The sequence below is a fragment of the Trachypithecus francoisi genome, unplaced genomic scaffold, assembly GCF_009764315.1.
Source record: "Trachypithecus francoisi isolate TF-2019V2 unplaced genomic scaffold, Tfra_2.0 Contig00521, whole genome shotgun sequence".
NCBI classification, from domain to species: domain Eukaryota; kingdom Metazoa; phylum Chordata; class Mammalia; order Primates; family Cercopithecidae; genus Trachypithecus; species Trachypithecus francoisi.
In genome coordinates, this window is record NW_022680697.1 from 69,313 (window position 1) to 86,391 (window position 17,079).

The 17,079-nt window shown below is 37.8% G+C and overlaps 1 long non-coding RNA gene across 2 annotated transcripts; it reads right to left on the bottom strand.

Annotated features, from left to right (window-relative positions):
* Positions 1–487: 487 nt before the first annotated feature.
* Positions 488–13,724, bottom strand: LOC117085063. 2 transcript variants are annotated; one of them, XR_004437775.1, is made up of 2 exons: positions 13,432–13,724; positions 488–1,445 (listed from the first exon to the last, which is right to left on the bottom strand). It is a non-coding gene; the product is annotated as an uncharacterized LOC117085063 (long non-coding RNA). The 2 variants fall into 2 exon arrangements; XR_004437774.1 differs by lacking the exon at positions 13,432–13,724 and adding an exon at positions 11,453–11,586.
* Positions 13,725–17,079: the final 3,355 nt, after the last annotated feature.

Genomic DNA, 17,079 nt, shown 5'->3' on the forward strand with positions numbered 1-17,079 from the left:
TGTACACAAACATACTGTTGGAAAATTTGTTTCAGGAATATCAAGTGAGTAATAAGATTTTACTCTTTTGTTTCATTTTGGTTTTGACATAAGACCTTGTTCTGTTGCCCAGGCTGGAGTATAGTGGCAGGATCATGGCTCCTACAGCTGCTGCCTCCTGGGCTTAAGCAGTCCTCCTACTTCAGCCTCCTGAGTAACTGGGACCACGGACGCGCATCACCAGGCCCGGTAATTTTTTTATTTTTTATTTTTTTGGTAGAGACAGAGTCTCATTATGTTGCCCAAGCTAGTCTTGAACTTGTGGGCTCAAGTGATCCTCTCGTCTCAGGCTCCCAAAGTGCTGGGATTACAGGCATGAGTCATCATGCCCAGAATAAAGATTTTATTATGTGGAAATAAAAGGACATTAAAATATAACTTGAAATAACCCATTTCCTTGCAAATGATTTATTTTTCCACCAGTTAATCAAACAATGCCAATACTAGACACTGTCACATTCTTTATTGAACAAACAATACCTCAAATAACTTCATGTAAATACTACTGGGAAACTTAGCATTTTATTAAAATGTTTGAATTTTGTATTTTATCAAAGTCTAACATATTAGTAATAATATATTTATTCAACTTTAAAGTTCTATTCAACAATAGCAATTTATAATTTTATATTAATAAAATGTCATTGATACAGTTTATTTTATAACAGCATTAATGAAGCCAGCACAGATGGTATAATATTCATGATATTTTAATTTATAGGTTTAATGTACACACATAATTCAACATTAATGGCTTCCTTAATTACTCTGCCATTAATATTGTAATTCTATATTATCATTAAGAGTTGCCCTTCTATGTTAATATTAGACATTTTAGCATCTGTCAGTTCTATCAAGCTCTTCTCACTGTTTCTTCTTTGAATTCCAGACATGACTGCAATCCTCTCTTCTAAAATCTGACGGCTCTCGCTGGCTGGGTGCTACTGGAAGAACTGTAACCTGGTTGTTACCTCAATCTTATTTTATTTTAAATGTTTTAATTAAAAGAAGTTTTAAAAAATGTGGAAATCCCTCAGAATATTCACTTCTTTCAATACAGTGGGAATAGGTATGGATGAAGTCTGTTTCTCCTCTTTTGATCCAGGGACACTTCTCAGAACTCTTCCAAGTGCCAGATCCTGGGCCACTGGCAGCTTGGCCCCAGCAGCAGTTCAGTTACCCCATCATGGCTGGGGCACCAGGGGAAGCCCACAGGTGGGCAAAAATTACCGTAGACTAAAACCTAGGCAGTTTAACACAAGCAACCAGCACCAACATCATGGTACTTGATCTTCCGACTTCCTGCACTACCAATTCTATGTCTCATCACATTCTCCTCTGGCCTCTCGGCCCCCAGCACGCATGCTTCAGCCTCTGTTTCTGCTGAGGCCCTTTCTTCATACACCCTAGAACACAGAACACAGGACAGAGACAGAGACTTTAGTAGGAATACTGACATTTAAAAACTTATCAGAGATATGAAAAATCAACTACATGAAATATGGCGGTATGTTAAGGCTTTGTGAGTAAAAACACAATAAAGGGTGGGTGTGTAAAGCTATTTTCCAAACATCCTTCCAAACCAAGGCTTTTGAGGGAACAAGTCCTCCCAGCAGGTGGCAGGGTAGGCCCAGCAGTATCTTCAGCCCATTGCTGTCATGAGTTAGGAAAGGCTGAATTCTATTTTACATGCAAAAAAAAAGACATTTATTTAATTAAAGATACAGGCTACAATACAGTTCTTCATAAAACATTAAAATATTGTGATTATCGATATTTTTCTGTTGCTTTGTCTCATGAAAGCACGATTTCCTTTGTGAAACCTGAAGTTTCCTATTCTATCAAAGAGAAGGTGTATCAAGTGGATAGTCCATCCAGTGTATCCAACATCAGCTACAAAATGTCTCCCTTTTCCTTAATTTTGCCTTTTTTTCCCTTTGTCATTCTTGAGTCTCTGTTAGTGCACCAAGGAAGTGAAGACGTGTACTTAAAGAAATGCCAACATCTGCTGAAGATCAGATTCCATATTTTGTATTTTAGTTGATGTAATGATGACTTTAATTATAATGACTTTAGTTGATGTAATTATTCTAATGAACAGGAAAGATTTTGTTTCCTATTTTAAAACACACCACTAAATCATGGTGAATATTTTTAAATTTATTATGGATGTGTATTCAAGGGGTTGCCATTTACCTGCTTCAGTCTTCCCTCTAAATCAATCCTAAGACATACTTAGACTGAATTCATATCACATGAAAATTCATCACATGATGTCCTACTTAGATCAAAAAGTATAAAAACTGACGTTATGGAGAAAGATTTCACTGCAACCAGGACAGAAAGACACTAAGGCACACAGTGCTCAGAGTGGCATGCTGACAAGATCTCTGGCGGGAGGCCATTGCCTGGACACCTGCTGGGCTTTTTCCTGGACACTATTCATTCACTTGAGCATGTTTGGTACCCAGGGTTCCTTCAGGTACATCAGTATTCAGTGACATGCACAGAAGTCACATGACTCTCATGTTGGGGGTGCAAAGTCAGACTCGACTTGCTTTGGGAAGTTTTTTCGGGTGCAGGCTGTGTCAGGAAGCTTCATGGCAGGGAAAAATCAACAGCATCAGCTAGGATGGAAGTATGTCAACTGATGATGACCCTGCACATGTGGCTTCATTAGCAATGCATCTGCTAGTCTCCTAAACAGTGTAGATTCAATGTAATCCAGGAGGAAATTCACTCACGTGACCAGGCAAAATGCAACTAACAATTCATGGTGCTTTTTGGTTGTGGAGACCTTTCTCTGTGCTACTGTTTTCCAAAGGAAAGCTGTGTCTTCAGAAACAAATAAACTGATCAAGAGATACTTTCAAATGTTTCATGTAGAATTGTTTCTAATCTTCTAGCTACAGGATACTTTGTGACCCAGAAAATGCGCCACTCTCCTGCCTGTGCGTGGGGCTCATCCACTCCCAAGCCATCCAGGGTCTCTCAGTGCTATAATTCAGAGGATCTCTGACAGAGCACAAGGGAGACTGTTGACATGAATGATTTGCTCTGTTGGCTACACCTGTCTTACATGTGTCATTCAATACCTTTTTATATTACACTTCAGGACATTCCAGGTCTCATGCAAATCTCGCAGAGGAAATTTTCCAAGGGTTTTAGACCCTCCTCTCCCATTTGGGAGGTTTTGTTGATTTCTAACTTCAGAATGAGGTGTTGGGACATGCCATGTTCTGGTTTCCATGGCCATCACAGAGCTGGATGACAGGGATGACCACAGAGGTACAGTCCTGAAAGCATTGCACAATAGGAATGCAGAGCATCTACTCAGGGTAGAGGATGGTTACAGAAACACGCTCAGTTTGTCATGGCGGGTACAGTGGGCATGGGAAGTGGGCACAGGAAGCTTGGCTGGTGCCTTCAGGGGCACCCCCAACCTCTGCCGTGATACCAAAGGAAGATGTAACTGACCACAGGGAGGAGGACCCCGCATGGTCCTGCTCTGTCCTCTTCAATCTGCTTGGTGCTTTTGCTGTTGCAGAGCTCCTGTGAGGCAGGGTGCCATGCAGCAGCAGCACTGAGGACGGCGTCCACAGTAACAGCCTCTCAGATGTGTGTGAGGCACACGTGCAAAGTCAATGCCAGGCCCAGTGCTATTACATGAGCAACTACTTTTTACAATTATTTTAAAACAATATATGGCAACATTGGGAAGCTGCTTTCCTTTAAAATGGTTCAATGTTTTTAGTTTGGACAAGACATAACTAAGTTAGTTTTCACATGATTGTGCGCAGGCACAAGCTCATGCATGAGGCATGACCAAAAATAGTTCTGGAAAGATGAGGCCAGTCTACAAGCCAAGGGCACACACATGACAGGGGGCACCTTTCGACAGTGGGGACACAGGAGGAGCATGCTGAGAAACCCTGTGAACCGACCTTCCCGCCGCCAAGGTTGCAGCCTCCACCACTGCAGCTCTGACTCACAGTTTACATTGCTGAAGTCAAATAAAATATAGAGATAAATCTCTAAATGTAACACTGATTATTTAGGAGGCAAGAATGGCAATGTGGGGCATACTCACAGATCAGATGGTCTTCAGTATGTTCCAAGAACAAAGATAAAGTTGAGAGTTTTTATTTTAAAATTCATGTAGAACCAAAAAGAGCCCACATAGCCCACAGGCAATTCTAAGCAGAAAGAACAAAGCTGGAGGCATCACGCTACCTGACTTCAAACTGTATTACAGGGCTACAGTAATCAAAACAGCATGGTACTGGAACAAAAAGAGGCACATAGACCAATGGAACAGAATAGAGAACCCACAAATAAGGCCATATACCTAAGAGTATCTGATCTTTGACAAACCTGACAAAAACAAGCATTGGGAAAAGATTCTCTATTCAATAAATGATGCTGGGATAACTAGCTAGCCATATGCAGAAGATTGAAACTGGACCCCTTCCTCTCCCCACATACAAAAATTTACTCAAGATGGATTAAAGCAGAGGTCCCCAATCCCTGGGCAATGGACTGGTACCAGTCTGTGTCTTGTTAGGAACCAGGCCGCACAGCAGGAGGTGAGTGGCTGGTGAGCAAGCATTACCACCTGAGCTCCACCTCCTGTCAGATCAGCGGCGGCATTAGATTCTCATAAGGGTGCGAACACTGTTGTGAACTGCACGTGTGAGGGATCTAGGTTTTGAGAATCTAACTAATACCTGATGATCTGAAGTGTTTCATCCCGAAACCATCCCACTGCCTGCTGCTTTCTGTGGGAACATTGGCTTCCACAGAATGAGTCCCTGGTGCCAAAAAGGTTGTGGACTGCTGGATTAAAGATTTAAATGTAAAACCCAAAACTGTAAAAACCCTGGAAGACAACCTAGGCAATACCATCCTGGACATAGAAAGGGACAAAGATTTCATAACGAAGACACCAAAAGCAATTGCAACAAAAGCAAAATTTGACAGATGGAATCTAACTAAACTTAAGAGCTTCTGCAGAGCAAAAGAAACTGTCAACAAAGTAAACAGAAAACCTACAGAATGGGAGAAAATATTTGCAAACTATGCATCTGACAGAGGCCTAATATTCAGCATCTCTAAGGAATTTAAAGAAATATACAAGAGAAAAACAACCCCATTAAAAAAGTGGGCAAAGGACATGAAGATACACTTTTCAAAAGAAGACATACATGTGGCCAATAAGCATATGAAAAAAAAACTCAATATCACTGATCATTAGAGAAACACAAATCAAAACCACAGTGCAATACTTTCTCACACCAGTCAGAATGTCAGAATGCCAATTATTAAAAAGTCACAAAATAACAGATGCTGGAGAAAAGGGAACAATTGTACACTGTCGGTGGGAGTGTGAATTAGTTCAACCATTGTGGAAAGCAGCGTGGCAATTCCTCAAAGAGCTAAAAACAGAACTACCATTTGACTCGGCAATCCCATTTGGGATTTATATACCCAGAGGAATATAAATCATTGTACTGTAAAAGTGCATGCACACAAATATTCATTGTGGCACTATTCACAATAGCAAAGACATGGAATCAACTTAAATGACCATCAATGACAGATTAGATAAAGAACATGTGACACATAAACACCATGGAATACTATGCAGCCATAAAAAATGAGATCATGTCTTTTTCAGGAACATGGATGGTGTGGGAGGCCATTATCCTTAGCAAACCAAGGCAGAAACAGAAAACGAGATACCACATGTTCTCACTTATAAGTGGGAGCTAAATGATGACAACACATGGACACATAGAGGGGAATAGACACTGGGGCTTACTTGAGGGTGGAAGGTGGGAGGAGGGAGAGGAGCAGAAAAGATAACTAATGGGTACTGGGTTTAATACCTGGGTGATGAAAAAATCTGTACAACCAATGCCCATGACGGAGTTCACCTATGTAAACTGATAACAAACCTGCACATGCACCTTCAAACCTAAAATAAAAGGTTTTTTTTTTTTTTTTTTTAAAGAAAGGTGACAGTTTTATTAGAGAAATGTTAGGTACGGCTTGGAAAGAAAGCATATTGGCTCTGGCGAAGCTCCTGAGAGCTGGCGAGCTCTGACTGGTGAGTGACAGCCAGAGGTAAGGTTGGTCTTCGAGTCAGGGCAGTGTGTTTGAGGAAATATGAGCTTAAACTGGTCCTCAGGTTACAGCGGGCCTTTTCAGCAACTAGTCTTGTGGAAAAATCAATTCTCAGAACAAGTTCTCTTGGTATGACCAGTGCTCTTGTCCTGCAAGCCTATCCCCATGCCACGACCACCCAGTAGACAGTCCCTCAGGGCCCGGGACCATGGGGCTTCTGCGTCGTGGGCAGCAAGGACTTCAAGCATCCTCTCCATTTCCAGGTCACCCTCAGAAGCAAGGCTGCCATAGCTAATTTGTGTATCGGAGATGTAATCACAGCCATGGCCCAGGGAAATACCAGACATAGGGCACACTAGGAAACTCAGAACAAAATCAAACAAAATCAAAAATTGCTCTAGAGACCCTCACAGTCCTGTTGCTTTGTGATAGCTTTATGCCTAGCAATAGAAAGTCTTTCTTTGCACCCTCTTTGCACTTCTTTTTTTTGAATATTTGATGAAAGAATCATTCCAGTGACTGCTTTGTAGTCAGTGTGATGTTTGAAAGGGTGCCGTAGCTGCAGGAAACCCTGAGAGTGAGGCTGTGGCAGAGTGTACTTAATTTGCATTCAACTTTTTTTTCATTCCATTCCTTTGTGAGAAAGGGTCTAAAACGGATCTGTGATATTAAAGCCTGTGGGTGGGCCATCAGGGGCAACTGCGGCATATGCAGCGGACTGTGCCCACAGGAAATGTTTCCTAGGAACTTACACTGTATTCCCTGATTGATGTTCTAATTATATGCTAAATTGTGTGCCTCTGAGCAGCAGGAACCCTTGGAAGGTCAAGTACCTTCTCTGGGGCAGCAGCACCTCTGCCTGAAGACTCAGAGGCAAAATCTGAGGGCAGAGGCAGCAGCAGGAGTGGGATTGAGGCCAAGACTGCTTATCTAACCCCATCATGACAGTAGGAAGAAAACGCCCTAGGAATCTCTCAAACCCACTATTCATTATGACTCTCCCTCTGAAGCTCAGGCATTCCACCCTCCTCGGCCTCCCAAAGTGCTGGGATTACAGGCCTGAGTCACCATGCCTGGCCTAAATACATAATTTTAGAAATATGTGAGACCTTGAGATGAGCAGAGACTGCAACATCCTTCATTTCTGAATGCATTTGTTGAGTCTATAGGAATAACTGGGTGGAAAAGTAAGACCATTACACGCAAAGCAGCATTAATGCCAAAGGGAGAGGCAAGTTGAGATTTTTACAAGTGCAAATTGGCTGACAGGGCTGCTAATGAAATTCTGCACATAAGGAATCTGGGTGACTAAGCAGTGGTTGTGAAAAACTGATGGCAGGCAGGTTGGAAAATAGAGAGAAGTTGCTTAAGCCCTGATGGAGGGTGGGGCCTGATCCCATTCTGGAAGCTTCTAGAGACAGAACCCAAGTTATCTAAACTACTGATTAAATTGAGGACATAACCCTCTAGCTCCATAACAAAGGAACAAAGCACGTCCTTTCTGGAAGAACTTACCAACTTGGGTGTCTGCTGCTATTTTGTATTTAAATTGCGGCACGCAATAGAAAACTAGAAGATGTGAAAAGTTTTAAGACAATGTGATTCCTGATAAAAAAATTAAAAAGCCTAATTCTGTGAAGAAAGTTAATGGTAGCTTGATGGGGATAGCATTGAATCTATAAATCACTCTGGACAGTATGGCCATTTTCACGATATTGATTCTTCCTATCCATGAGCATGGAATGTTCTTCCATTGTTTGTGCCTTCTCTTATTCCCTTGAGCAGTGGTTTGTAGTTCTCCTTGAAGATTCCTTGTAAGTTGTATTCCTAGGTATTTTATTCTGTTTGTAGCAATTGTGAATGGGAGTTCACTCATGATTTGGCTCTCTGTTTGTCTATTACTGGCGTATAGGAATGCTTGTGATTTTTGCAAATTGATTTTTTATCCTGAGACTTTGCTGAAGTTGCTTATTGGTTCAAGGAGATTTGGGGCTGAGATGATGGGGTTTTCTAAATACACAAGCATGTCATCTGCAAAGAGACAATTTGACTCGCTCTCTTTCTATTTGAATACCTTTATTTCTTTCTCTTGCCTGATTGCCCTGACCAGAACTTCCAATACTATGTTGAATAGGAGTGGTGAGAGAGGGCTACTGCTGTCAAAACACCTTCAAGGCAATACAATTAGATGAAAATATTTTTAAAAAAGTTAAAAAGTCAAAAGAAGTAGAACTATAGATGATACAAATACAGAAATCAGTAGATGAAAAAAATTCAAGTAATTTAGAAGAAAAAATGGATGAATTGGTATACAAATGAAGAATTTCAGCAGAGAAAAGGAAAACGAAAAGAGAAAATTCTAGAACTGAGAATTGTAATGTTGGACATGAACAATTAATCTGATTATCTTAAAGTAGAATGGACACAGAAAAAAGTTATCGACTTCAAATAAGGTCATTTGAAATTCTCTAAACTGAAGCACAGAGAGGAAAAAGAAATAATAATTTTTAAATTGGTAATCAGAGCCCTGTAGGAGAATTTCAAATGGTATAGTACCACAAAATTGGAAAATAAAATGGGGAAATAATACCACTTACGATAGTGGTTAAAAAAACACAAAACCATAAAATACTGAATAATAATTGTAAAGAACCACGTGTAAGACCTGTACATTGAAAATTATTGAAATAAAAAAACTAAATAGAGAAATAATGTCGTAAATTAGAAGTCAAAATGTTAAGAGGCCATTTCTCCTGATATGTATATATTCATAGCCATCAAAATCATATCATCTCAAATTCTAGCAGGTTTTTAAATTCTAGAACTGAAAATGTTTATTCTGTATTTTATTTAAAAATGCAGAAGAGTCAAGGCAATTCTTAAAAAAAAAAAAGGAGGACTTACCATATTTCCAGGCAGAATAAAACTACATTAATTAAGCCAATGAGTGTTAGTACACAGACAAATATATCAATAGGCCTAAAGAGCGTATACAATGACTTGATTTTGACAAATGCACCAATGCAGTTCAATGGGATAACAGAGCACTCACTCTCTCTCTCTCTCTTGCTCTTTCTCTCTCTCTCTGGTTTTGCTCTATTGCCCAAGCTGGAGTATAGGGACATGATCATAGCTTAATATAACCTTAAACTCCTGGACTTAAGTGATTCTCCCTCCTCAGGCCCCTGAGTAGCTAGAACTAGTTTTTGTAGAGATAGTGTCTCACCATGTTGCCCAAGCAGTGTTCTTCAATTTAAAATACAAATATTTCTGGGGAAAAATACGTCAAAATGTAAAAAAAGGTTTAAAAAATCAGTTAACATTGACCATCTACATTATTTCTTATACTAAAATTAATTCAACGTAAACATAAATGTCAAAAACTAAAAACTTTAAAGCTTTTAGAAGGAAACAAGCACAAATTTCCTGGTGTAGCAAGTGTTTGTTTAGGGCAAATAAGGCCTATCCATTTTAAAAAGTTGAAAAATTAGGCTTGAAATTAAGATATTTTGCGCACAGAAAGATAAACTTAAGGAACTAAAAAGATGATCCACAGATTCAGAAAAAATATTCATAAAGCATATAGCTGACAAAGAATGTGTATCCAGAACATATAAGCCCCACAAATCAACAATAACAAAATAATAAGCAACATACTTTTAAAAAATGACCAAAAGATTTGGACAGATACTTAGAAAATCAAATATCCATATGGCAATAAGCATATTAAAAGGTTCTCAATTGTCATAGCTAATGCAAATTGCATGTACAGTAAGATTTTAAAATAAAAACAACTACATATACCAAACAGGCTCATATATGAAAAACCTGAAAAGCAAGGAATGATGAGAATGTAGAGCAACTGGAACTCTTATGGTGAGAATCGAAAATTGTACTACCTCCTTGCAAAACTGCCAAGTAATCTCCAATAAAGTTAAAATACTTTGACCGTATGAACCAGCAATTTCACTCCATGTATGATTGTGTATGTCTGCAATCAGCCATCAGGTAGCTAGCTGGTTTCCTTAGGAAATGGTGCCATTTAGGGCTCTATTTGTGTATCTGTTATTAGCAGGTTTTGTACTTAACGATGGGGATCATTTGTCAAGCTCTGTATAACCTCCACACATGTCATTAGGGCCTTGTTGTACATGACTCCACTGAGCAAAGAGAAGAGTGGCGGGGGAAAGAGACTGATTGACATCAGATAAAGGATCTTGTCTATTTAATTCTTAAGGTCCTAGGTTGTGGATACCCTCTGGTGGGCGTTTATGTGGCACATGATCATCTTTATATGCTGCACCAAGGTATTCATCACCTTACTTCAGTCTCAGCCTTTGTTGTTACCAGTTTATCAGTTTTGTTCTTTCTCCATCCCTGAATAAGCAGCCAGCATATAGCATTGGCTATAAGTTGGTGTCGGTCTTTATCATTGGCCGTCTCTAAATCATGTAAAGTAAGCAACCAACCCACTGGGAGGATAGCCATTCACTGCTGTCTTTATCTCTCCTTCATTTTAACTCATGGCAGAACGTTGTGCAGATTTATTTACCAGCCAGGTTGGTCTTGTTTCATTTTTCATTAATTGCTTTTAGAATACTTTCTGTAAGGCTGTAAGTGGTGGAGTAAGAGGCAGCCATGGGAGTGGGCCCTGAAATCCAAAGCACTTTGTGCAGTTTACCCATGCACTCAGCACCTGCCAGTGCTGGATTCCATGCTATTCCCATCTTACAATGCAACAGCTGCTGAAAATTTTCCAATTTTATGATTTGGTAAATTACATAATACCAAGTATGTAACAGGTAGTTTCTACTGTGTAGATACTTGGTGTCACATGGTTATGTATTCATAGAGCCCAGTAGCAAACCGGGGACTGCTTTTCAGACAGCATATAGTTGTCAGGGAAAGAGGGAAAGATAACATGGCTTAACTCCAAAGCTCTCAGGGCCTGCACTGCAGTTCTTATATTGGGACTTGCTAAAAGCTTTCTTTAGCATCTCTCTACTACAGATCTTTCCAAAACAATTACGATTGCGGGTCATAAGTTTAAAGGGACAGGGCAGCTTGCACTGCAGCCTAAACTTGCTGCAGAGACTTTTTTGCTCCAAAGTCCTGCTCAAAACCATGAGGAATTCAGTTAACTTAGTAAACACCTTGGAACAGTAAGGCTGAATAAGTTATAATTACCCCCAAATCTAGAGTATCACCACCTTTAATTTTTCTTTATTAATTGGCAGGGGTAAATATAGTGGTTGATTTTTACTTTATAAAAGAGATCCCAACATACCATGGATCAGAGGGTCCAGAAATTTCACCAATGTAGCAGGCCTCTGAGTTTCATGGGTATTATCATCCTCTCTCAGGTACACATGTATTTCTTCCTACTCACTAGGTACAATGAAGAAAATGTCATCAATAAAATGAACTAGCAAAATACTTTGTAGGCCATCAGGAAAATAAAGCTCCCTTTAGAATATATTATGGACAGAGAATGGGAGGGCTGATGAGTGACAAGGGCATAATAGTATACTGATTTTCCTAATATATAAAGACAAATTGCTTCTAACTAACTTTGCTGGTAGCAATAAGGAAAAAAACTGTCAAGTCATTATCTGTATACTAGGTGCCAAGGGTTGTGATGCTTTGCTCTCTAAAAAAAACACCACATCTAAAAAGATAGCTGTAATCAACATCACTCTCTGATTGTGTTGATGTGTACCAGAAGACATCAGGCTTTTGCATCAATCAGACAAAGTAGAAATGAATGAATACCTCCCATGCCATGGGTAAGAGGATCATATTTGGGAAGGACTTATCTAGAAGAACACCAATTGGTGACCTGAACCATAGAGAAAGGGCTAACGTTTCTCGAAGTACTTGGAAATGAAGTCATGCGAATTTGTGGCCTCCAGCCCAGAGCTACCAAAGCAGAGACTTCTGGAGTGGTGCTTAGAAACCTGTGTTTTAACTAGTCCTCCAGGTGATTCCAGTGTGAGCTAAGGTTGGAAAACCACTGTTCCATTTACAGGCTTAAATTCATCATAGATTTAATGCAGCTCTTAGAAGCTCAAGTTAAAACATTAAATCATGAATCCGAAGTGACTGTTTCCATGTACATAAACTCATCTTAAGTCTGATATATATATATATATATAAAGATGAGTTTATATATATATATAAAGATGAGTTTATATATATATACACACACACGAGTTTATATATATATATATAAAAAGATGAGTTTATGTGTGTATATATATATTTCATTTGGATCTAATAACCCTAAAATCCACTTATGAGAATGTTTCTCAGACTCCTGCCAAAACAAACTTGGGGAATACTTTCATTTTCTGGACCAAGTCTTATACTTCAAGTTGTGATCAAACTCTTCTTATGAGCCTAAAGGAAATAAGTAATGGTAGTGGTGTCTCGTAAGGCATTGGCTGTGATGCAACCTGTTGAAGTTTTTATGCAAGAGGCCTAGTCCTTTTTAAAGGGGGAAGAAAAGGTAGCTTTGTTGGCAAAAGAGTTCCAGGAGTATTTGGTGGTTTAGAGTTCACAGAATTATTTGTGTCTCTTTCAATACCCTGCCTTGCCTGTATCTCAGATTTCCCATACTTCCAGTCCAGTGGCTTTATTTTAGTGTAAGATACCTGCAATACTTATAATCAAGCCTTGGGCTTATATCTTGGCCATAATGGTCCTGAGACACCCGCTGTCTTACAGTCGTTCTGATTTTTCGCCCACAATCTGAGTTAACGTTCAAGGCCTTAAGTTTTTTCTTTTCTTCGTTTGTGCTCTCCTGCATTATTATAATCACTTTTGTCATCATAGCAATGAGGGGCCATAGGTGATCTCCCAATTCCCTGCTCTCCATTTGCATTCATAACACACCACCACCAGTGTTAATCTGGGTAACTGTGAGTCTATCACGTGCCATTGGTTTCTAGGGCAAGAAAGTAATTTGTGCTCTACTTAAGCATATGAGCAATGCAATGCTAAAGTCCCACTTCCTGGGGTCACTTTGGTACAAGTGACTTATTACTCAAGAGTTTAAGCAGGAAAGAAGTGGCTTACTCATTAAAACAAGGTAATTGATTTGAGTTTAATAAAAGTGTTTTTAAATGAATGAGCAGGATTAATGGAAAACCATCAGTGATAAATGATTATCACTCTTGGGCCTGAAGTAGCAAAGGAAAGTAGACTGAGGGAGTAGTTACTGGAACCCAGTGGTTGAATCTCCAGCTGTAAAAGAGAGCCACTCACTTTACAGAAGCTGTGGCCTTCATTAGAGGAATATAATCACTCCTTGGCCATCCAGCAGGAAGACAGTTAGCTGAATATTCTCTTTTTGCTCTCTAATCTCATGCCAGTGCTTCTTGTCTGATGATGCCTACCAGAATCCAGGGTTCAAGGGAGCTCATTGATATAGTCCTTAAATTTTGTCTTCAAGAGTTTGTGGAGAAAAGTTGAGAGTGGGTCCAGAGGGAAAAAGGAATAAAGCATCCGGCACATATTTCCATTTATTTAAGTTTTCTTTATAACCTTTAAATAAAGTGTTATCCTACAAAAAGTTCTTACATATGCTTTGTTGAATTTATTCCTAGTGCTTTTTTGGGTGTTGATATTTCAAATGGCATAGTTTCATTGCATTTCTATTTGCTATTTGCTATAAATAATTGCAATGAAAATCAATATGTTGATTTTCTGTCTGAAAAATTTACTAAACTCTAATTTTAAGTTTGTCTATAATTTTTTTCATTATCTATTGAGACAACTTTTCACTTGTAAATAATGAGGTTTTTATTCTAATTTTACAATCTTTGTAAGTTCCCCCTCCACCTTACTGAGCTGGTTAGGATTTCTTAACATGTTATATTGAAAAAGAGTGATGATATTAGAATTCCTTATTTTGTTCCTAATTTAAAGTGAATATTTTAATATTTTATTATTGCATATACAGAATGCTGTTAAATTTTTTACAATAACATTTTATCAGGTATATTGTTATCTTTTGCTGTGTAACAAGTTATGTTAAAAATTAGTGGCCTGAAACAACAATACATATGTTATCTCATATTGCCTGTGAGTAACGAACCTGGGAGCACCTTAGGTATATGATTCTGTCTTAGGGGGTCTTTCGTAAAACTGTAGTCAAAATGTCAGCCAGTGAGACAATAAGTAGTAGTCAAAATATCAGCCAAGGGTATAGTCATCAAAAGGTCGACTGGAATTAGAGTACTGGCTTCCAAAATGGTCTGCTCATATGGTTGGCAAGTTGATGCTGGTTGCTGAATGGAGACTTTAGATAGGTTCCACATGGACCTCTCTGTAAGGCTGCTTACATGCCCTCAGAACATAGTACCTGGCTTCCCTCAGAGTGAGCAATCTAAAAGATAGCAAGGCAGAAGCCAAAATGTTTTTATGACATCCTTGAAAATAACACACTGCCATTTCCATATTATCTTATGAGTACATAGATGTGCTGAACATCATGGAGAAGTGTGAGATAAAAGTTATGGAAGGTCACGTCTCGGACTGAGTTTCTGCACTAGACATAATCAGTCCAGACTAATACAGAATAGAGTCACTCATGCCAGCTTCCACAAAATCAAACTGAACTTAGATAAAACGTTCCCCAGAAAACAGGAGATTCATAGAAACCCATCCAAATGGGCCCCTTCAACATGAACCAGTGCAGTAAGAAAGTCCTCTCTACTTTCACTCTATAAGAAAAGTTACTTTAAAACAACCAGTCAACTTTTTGTTTCTTATTTCTGCTTTCTTCACTCTTTTCCTGCCTATAAAGAGCTCTCCCTCTGCTCAGCTCAGGGAAGTGCCTGTTTCCCAAATGGGATGCTGCTCAACTTATGAATTACTAATAAAATCATTAGATCTTAAATTTTTTGAAATTTTGTTCTGTGATAGAGGAAATTATATAAATACATGAAGGTAAGAATAACCGGGAGGTAAGAATTATTGTGAGACATTTTGGAGACCAACTCCCATATCAGGTTAGTATTTTTCTTCTATTCTTTCTATTTTTTCTATTAAGAGCTTTGCAACAGATTGTTCCATTTTTTCATGTTCTTTTTGAGGATTTATTGAGATGATTACAAAGTATTCTTGTTTTAAAATGTTAGTGTGACTAATTATATTAATTGATTATCTAATGATAAGCCAACCTTGTATTCCTGGATGTATTCCAAAATTGTCATAGTGTATTTTGCCAGATTAAGTTAATATTTTCTTTAGAATTGCACGAGTGTGACTGGCCAATAATTTTTATGTTTTTATAAGTTGTACAATCTTTACTTGTTGTGATGTCAAGGATATGCTAACCCAATTCAATGAGTTGGAAAGTATTGGCTCTTTTACAAATTCTATGTAAAAGTTGGTGAATCCTTAGAATTACTTTTTGAGTGTTTGCTGGAATGTATAAGCAAAGCCATTTGGACCAATTATATCTTGTATGTAACTGTATTTTATTATCAATTGAATTTCTTTAATATTAAGAAGTCTGTTCAGTTCATCTTTTGAGTTTTTCTCTGAAGAAATTTTATGTAAGCTACTAATCTTAATTTCATAAAACTCATCATGTTATTCCTATTACATTTCATTCTCTATACCATGCAATATGTCCCTTTTTTACATTCCAGATATTCTTAATTTGTAACTTTTATCTCAATCAACATTTCCAGAAAATTATCTGCTTTTCAGTATTTTCAAACAACCAGATTAGCCTTTAATTTTTTTCTGAAAATTTCCAACTTTATGTGACATTGCAGTTATTTTTGTAATTTACTTAAAATTGTTGTCAACTGTTTTATCTATGTATGAAATTAATGTATATTCCTCAGTTGGTGGCTACAATGCTGATTAAAAATTGTACTTACAATTTTATCTTTTATCTAAATGATCATTTACTAAAGAGATATGTTAAAAATCCAGCATCAGTGAATTCCTATGGTACTTCATTTTTTTATTTCACATTTGAGGCTCTATTAATATATTCTAGTTAATAATTTTTATAGTGTTTTATAACTTTTTATTATTATATAATCCCTCCCCCCACTTTTTTAGCCTAGAATCAAACCATACAAAGATGGAATATGGTTTCTTCAGACATGGAAAGACTCAAACCATTAGGATGTTCTTCAGCAAAATAATGGGGTAATCCATGAGAAAGAAAGCCATGGAATCTAAAAAGCAATGGAACAACCCAATTAAACAATAAAAGCAAGTCCCAGAATGAGATCTCCATAATAAACCTAAACTATAACCAGTTTGGACTGGAGAAAGACAATGAAAGATTGGAAGTTTGGTAGCTGGAGAACAAGAAAAAAGGCTTTATAGCATATAATCTATATTTATGAAGTTAAAAATTAACATATTGAAAACAAGTAAAAATATACAGGGGAAAAATCAACTAGACACTCAAAAAGGGGGAAAACTGGATGAGAAAAATGGTTCCCAGATAGGAAGTAAAATGAAAAAGAGCACACTTTTAAGCACTAGGTAAGAGACAGCGTCTGTCAGACTGGATGCCTAGTGAAGAAAATTTATATTCCAATATGCTACCTGGATTAGTAGAGTGCTATATTTATTTGGTCATTAAAAATGCCTGTGGCATAAGGGTGAGGGGAAAGGAGACAAATGTTAATATTATTATTGTAAAAAATAAGCGGTCAAAAGATTATTGAATATATGGATGTTTGTATATATTTTTGAATTTAAATTATAAATGATAGGATATTTAAAATTATGTAAATATAAAAAATTAGAAAGAAAAAACTATTCACAAGCTCAATGCTCATGATTCATATTGAAATCAATTAATATTTTCTAAAGTTAATAAATCAATAAATACAGGTAGAAGTATATTTTCTGCAATTATGACAATACACATTTACC